We start from the raw sequence: 6911 nt of genomic DNA, 5'->3' as shown, positions 1-6911 counted from the left end.
ACAATTGATGTTAATGTGGACCAATATCAGCTCTTATTTCATTATATTAGTATATAGAACAAAATAGTTTTTTTTATGCCATTCTAAACGAATTTTCAATATCTCAATATCTTACTCATCCTTTTCATAGAATACACAATTTCAGGTTGTAGTTATCATTAATCATCATAAGATTTGTCATACAAAGCTGTAATAGAAAAAGAAACAAAGTATGTGGTTAAAGTTTTATTTTCAAAATATATAAAATATAGAATTGAACAATTTACCTTTTCTGCTCGAAATAATTACGCACATCTTTTCCTCAATCCAGTAATAACAGCAAACCTATAGCAATCCTTTAAAAAATTTGGGAGGAAAAACATTTTCATAATATATATATTTTTAAACAGAAAGCTGAACTTTAGAAAATTTTAGTTAAAAAAATCGACTTGACTATAGACTGTTCAAAAGTTCGATTACATAATGTTCTATAAGCTCAACTGGGGACTGGTCTTTAGTGTCAGATGTAGAATGTTCTATAGACTTGACTATAGACATAGTCTTGATTATAGACTGAATTATAGTCTTGATTATAGACTATACTATAGTCTTGATTATAGACTATACTATAGTCTTGATTATAGACTATACTATAGTCTTGACTATTGCCTCGTTTCAAAACTGTTCTATAGTTTCGACTACAGACTTGAATACAGACTATAGACTCGACTATAGGCGCTTTCATAGTCTCGACTATATGCGGTTTCATAGTCTCGACTATAGGCGGTTCCATAGTCTCGACTATAGACTGCCCTATAGTCTTGAGTTTTGTCTCTACTAAATACATAGTTACGTCTCGACTAGTTCAGTTCTAGTCCAGTTCAGTTCTAGTTCTAGTTCAGTTTTAGTTCGGTTCTACTTCTAGTTCAGTTCTATTTCAGTTCTAGTTCAGTTCTAGTTCAGTTCTAGTTCAGTTCTAGTTCAGTTCTAGTTCAGTTCTAGTTCAGTTCTAGTTCAGTTCTAGTTCAGTTCTAGTTCAGTTCTAGTTCAGTTCTAGTTCAGTTCTAGTTCAGTTCTAGTTCAGTTCTAGTTCAGTTCTAGTTCAGTTCTAGTTCAGTTCTAGTTCAGTTCTAGTTCAGTTCTAGTTCAGTTCTAGTTCAGTTCTAGTTCAGTTCTAGTTCAGTTCTAGTTCAGTTCTAGTTCAGTTCTAGTTCAGTTTTAGTTCAGTTCTAGTACAGTTCTAGTACAGTTTTAGTTCATTTCTAGTTCAGTTCTAGTTCAGTTCTAGTTCAGTTCTAGTTCAGTTCTAGTTCAGTTTTAGTTCAGTTCTAGTTTAATTCTAGTTCAGTTCTAGTTCAGTTCTAGTTTAATTCTAGTTCAGTTCTAGTTCATTTCTAGTTCAGTTCTAGTTCAGTTCTAGTTCAGTTTTAGTTCAGTTCTAGTTCAGTTCTAGTTCAGTTTTAGTTCAGTTCTAGTTCAGTTCTAGTTTTAGTTCAGTTCTAGTTCAGTTCTAGTTCAGTTCTAGTTCAGTTCTAGTTTAGTTTTAGTTCAGTTCTAGTTCAGTTCTAGTTCAGTTCTAGTTCAGTTCTAGTTCAGTTCTAGTTTTAGTTCAGTTCTAGTTCAGTTCTAGTTCAGTTCTAGTTCAGTTCTAGTTCAGTTCTAGTTCAGTTCTAGTTCAGTTCTAGTTCAGTTCTAGTTCAGTTCAGTTCTAGTTCAGTTCTAGTTCAGTTCTAGTTCAGTTCTAGTTCAGTTCTAGTTCAGTTCTAGTTCAGTTCTAGTTCAGTTCTAGTTCAGTTCTAGTTCAGTTCTAGTTCAGTTCTAGTTCAGTTCTAGTTCAGTTCTAGTTCAGTTCTAGTTCAGTTCAGTTCTAGTTCAGTTCTAGTTCAGTTCTAGTTCAGTTCTAGTTCAGTTCTAGTTCAGTTCTAGTTCAGTTCTAGTTCAGTTCTAGTTCAGTTTCTAGTTCAGTTCTAGTTCAGTTCTAGTTCAGTTCTAGTTCAGTTCTAGTTCAGTTCTAGTTCAGTTCTAGTTCAGTTCTAGTTCAGTTCTAGTTCAGTTCTAGTTCAGTTCTAGTTCAGTCCTAGTTCAGTTCTAGTTCAGTTCTAGTTCAGTTCTAGTTCAGTTCTACTTCAGTTCTAGTTCAGTTCTAGTTCAGTTCTAGTTCAGTTCTAGTTCAGTTCTAGTTCAGTTCTAGTTCAGTTCTAGTTCAGTTCTACTTCAGTTCTAGTTTAGTTCTACTTCAGTCTCGTTCAGTTCTACTTCATTCCTACTTCAGTTCCAATTTAGTTTTAGTTCAGTTTTGTTTATAATTATTTTTACAATAATTTAACTTTAATTTCAATTGAAAATCTCTATAAATATTTAAAATATGTATATTTATAATTTTATAAAATTTTGTACAATTTTTTTCTAAAATTAACTATATTATGAAAATGTTTTTCTTTCTTTTTTATAATTATTTCTGCTACTTCTTTTAAAATAAAAACAATTTTCTTATTTTTTTTTTTAGTTTTTTTTTAAGTATATATTTTTTGCTTTAGTTTTTCTTATAACAATTAAATAAGAGTTTTTTTTTTCTTAAATTTTTTTTCGTAGTTTTCTTTCACATATTTCTTTCGGTTTATTTTTTAATGTTTATTTTAAATCGTTACATTACAATATTATTTAATATTTATTTTAATATATAATTAATATATATTTTTTTACACAATTCATTAGGTTTTTTCCTTATATAATTACTATTAATTAGGGGGCGTTTTTTTTATTTATATATATAAAATATATGGTTTTTTTATTATTATTTTCTTTTGTTTGTGTTTTTTTCTTAAGGCGTTCATTTTTGTTTTAAGAATTATAAAAAGAAAATATGGTGAAAATTATTTTTAAAAAAAGAAAAGAAAATAATAATAATTACATTTAATATAATAACAATATTTTGCGCATTTTTTTTTTTTAAATAAGTTTTACATAAATATATATTTTTTTATAATTCATTTACTAATGTTGTGGGTTTTTTTAGGGTTTATATAACAATTTGTTGTGTTGTTTATTTATTTTTTTATAGATAAAACTTAACATTATAAATATATATTTTTATAATTATTTTTTTGTTTTTATAAATGTAACAATGCAAGCAAGTTTTAGTGAGTTTTGTTTTCTATTCAATTTTCATGTTTAACAAGTGTGTTTTGTTTAAATTATGTTTTAACAATAAGTGTTAAGTTAAAGGATTTTATTTTATTTTTATTTTTTTTTTTTGGAAAAAAAAAATATTTATTTTATTTTAATTAATTTTAAACATTTTTTATGCCTTTTTTTAACACTTATTGTTGTTGTTATGTAAATATATTTTTAAAAGCTGTTTTTTTAAAACTATTTTATTTTTTTTTTATAATTTTAAAGTTTTTACCCTTGTTGCTGTTGTTGTTTTTGTTGTATTATTATGTATATTTAAAAAAAATGACTAAAATTTACAAAATATGTTTTTATTTTGTTTTTTTATTATTTTTATAAATTTAAGTGTTTTACAAAAATATATTTTAATTTTATTTCTGTTTTTTTTTATTTAAAATTAAAATAGTTTTTTTTTTAATTATTTTATATATTAATGTTTAATGTGCTGTTTTAAAGGCATTTTTTTGTTGTTGGTTTTATTAATTATTAATGAAACTTTATTTTGTTTTATTTAAAATTTATTTTTTTTATTTAATGTTGTGCTTTTTTTTTAATGAAAAGTGTTGTTGTTATGTTAAATTTTATTATTTATTTTCTTTTTTTATTAAAAATATATTTAAACTTATATTATTTAGTGTTTTAACCAAAATTTAAAAAAAAAAGAAAATATTTAAAATATATTATTAATTTGTGTTTTGCATAATTTTGTTTTATCTAACAATCACAAAAAATAATCACATCAATATATGTTTTTATTACTTTTATAATTTGTTTTTGTTTTTTTATATATATATTTAGTTTTTATTTTTATTTATTTCACAGCTCTTTTGTTTAAAACAAAATCATTTCATTTAATAATATTTTATTATAATTATTATTATTTTGTGTGTATGTGTGTGTTTTTTTTTTTTTTTAAGGGAGAGTGTGGGTTTGGTGTAAAGTGTGAAATTTGATTTTTTATTATTATTATTTTTTAATTATTTGAATTATTATTTTTACATTTTAATATTTGAAAGTAAGAAAAAAAAAATTAAAATAATAAAAAATCCCTGCTAAAAATTCTAATAAAAAAATAAAGCGAAACAAAGTTTTTAAAAAAATATAAACAAACAATTTTTTAAATTATTAAATAATTAAGTTATTTATTTATATTTTTAAGGAACAAAATTTAACAGTTTTTTAAAAGGTTTTAGAAAGTAAACGAAAAAAAATTTCTATAAAAATTTGGCAAAATTTTTTACGCAAATGGGATTCGAACTCGTGACTGAAGTTTTTCAGAAACTTCCAGTAGCTTTTCTAATAAAAATACTTCAGAAAGTGGGACAAATTTATATCCAAATGGGATTCGAACTCATTTCTATATTAATATTAAGAGAAAAAAGTTAAATGTAGAAAAGTTTTCAGAATGTTCCTGATGGAAATGCTTAAAGTTGAAAAGTTTTTCACAATGTTCCAGTAAGTTTTCCGATAAGAATTCTTCATGAAGTAAAGATTGAAAGAAAAAAGCTAAAAGTAGAAAAGTTTTCCGCAAAGTTCCAGAAGGTTTTCTAATCAAAACAACTTCAAGAAGTTAAGATTGGAAAATATCATTACAATTTAGCCCCAATTCGGATTCGAACTCGAGTCTGAAGAATATTCTACTAAAAATAGAAGAAAAAAGTTAAAAATACAAAAGTTTTCCACAAAGTTCCAGTAGGTTTTCTAATCAAAACAACTTCAAGAAGTAAAAATGGAAAATATCATTACAATTTAGCCCCAATTGGGATTCGAACTCGAGTCTGAAGAATATTCTATTAATAATAGAAGAAAAACGTTAAAAATACAAAAGTTTTCCACAAAGTTCCAGTAGGTTTTCTAATCAAAACAACTTCAAGAAGTAAAAATTGGAAAATATCATTACAATTTATCCCCAATTGGGATTCGAACTCGAGTCTGAAGAATATTCTACTAAAAATAGAAGAAAAAAAGTTAAAAATACAAAAGTTTTCCACAAAGTTCCAGTAGGTTTTCTAATCAAAACAACTTCAAGAAGTTAAGATTGGAAAATATCAATACAATTTATCCCCAAGTGGGATTCGAACTCGAGCCTGAAGCATACTCTATTAATAATAGAAGATAAAAGTTAAAAGTAGAAACATTTTTCCGCAAGTTCCTGCATTTTTTCTAATCAAAAAAACTTCTAGAAGTTAAATTTGAAAGATATCATTACAAAATGGGATTCGAACTCGAGCCTGAAGCATACTCTATTAATAATAGAAGATACAAGTTAAAAGTGGAAAAGTTTTTCAGAAAGTTTCAGTTTTGTAATAAAAATACTTCAAGAAGTAAAGATTGGAAAGTATCTATAACAATTTGGAAAAAAAAAACTTCATCAACTCGAGCCTAAAGAATATTCAATTAAGACTAAAAGAAAAAAGTTAAAAGTAGAAAAGATTTTCAAAAAGTTCCAGTAAAAATATTTCAAGAAGTGAAAATTTTCAATAAATGGTTTCAAAAAGTAATACACGCACCGTTTGCAATGCGCCAAGAAAAGAGAGTTTTACAAATTTCTATAAAAAAACCCTTCATTTACAAAAATTCTTTAAAAATCGGAAACTTTTTCTAAAGCTCTTGTCAATTATACATAAAAAACTGAACCTTTTTCATTAAGATCGATGGATTTTGGGATTTGACATTTCTCGAATAGCAGTGAAGTTAGCTGCACAATATTAGCAAAATTTGAAGCATAACTTTATGTCATTTAATAATAACTTCTCGGTCGACACTAATTTGGCTTAGGGGTAACATTTGAACTAGTAAACAGTTGTACACGAACTTTATCCGACTGCAGCTTTAATATGGATCTCATTTTAACTCTTTGTGGAGAAATTGGTACATCAACAAGCTATATCAATGACAATCGCTCACATTCTCATGAAATCGTAGTATTTTTGTGGACCCATTTCTACACTATCATACCTATTCTGAGTAATAAACTCCTCTCGGGAAATAATTGTTCATAATTGGTCTGTATGAATATGGGTGTTCCAACGGAAGTGCATCGCGTATCAACTATAACGTCAATTACCTCTGCAGGGTTATGATATTGGAACATATATGAGACCAGCCATTTGGGATGTTATGTAGTGCCAACAGAAGGGAGCAGCATGTCATATATTTAACAATAGATAAAACTGAAGTGTAATAGAATAAGTGCGCCTTTTTCGTGCTGTTGCAGACTTTTAGACTTCTTTCTATGGATTTAGAAGAAGCAAACATCACTGGAAGATCTGTTGTCTAAAAACGAACTCGCAAAATTCCTGATATTTTGTCGATTAGTGTGTTCAAGTTTTGGAAAATTGGATCTAACGTTTTCCTTAGTGAAAATGCTTCAATGACGTGTCTTCGTAGAACCAGTACCTCTAGCCTAACTGAACTATAAACTGGTGGTGTCATATGTATCCTCGACCTTTTACCTTTGGAATGAGGTCCAGTTAACCAGAGAATCATATTAACTGGCAGCACGGTTCGTACTTTGCCTTTTTGCAGTTATTGGAAAGGTCCTTTAGGAGCGCAGGTGGTGACTGTGTATTCAACCCAAACTTACGGGAAGAAAATATTGGTTAAAAGACTAATACACAGTGAAATCTATATTTGGGGAAAAGTTCAGTACGGTTGCCGAAGAAGACAACAGATACCCCGCAGAGGAGTGACTGGTATCGAAATGAGTTGATATCAAGTGTATAGGATAGGGAATCGATGAAGGGGTATGCGGGCCGAAT

General features: G+C 27.2%; 1 protein-coding gene across 1 annotated transcript in view; it reads right to left on the bottom strand.

The window, feature by feature from the left end:
• The window catches only part of LOC119603726 (longitudinals lacking protein, isoforms F/I/K/T), a 193232-nt gene that overhangs the window by 43666 nt on the left and 142655 nt on the right, over positions 1-6911 (bottom strand). The window lies entirely within an intron of this gene.

The sequence above is a fragment of the Lucilia sericata genome, unplaced genomic scaffold (assembly GCF_015586225.1).
Source record: "Lucilia sericata isolate MDLA Ls3-8-SP2 unplaced genomic scaffold, ASM1558622v1 Contig000332F_arrow, whole genome shotgun sequence".
Lineage (NCBI taxonomy): Eukaryota > Metazoa > Arthropoda > Insecta > Diptera > Calliphoridae > Lucilia > Lucilia sericata.
The sequence above is the reverse complement of the archived record's forward strand: the minus strand, read 5'-3'. Positions and strand labels throughout refer to the sequence as shown.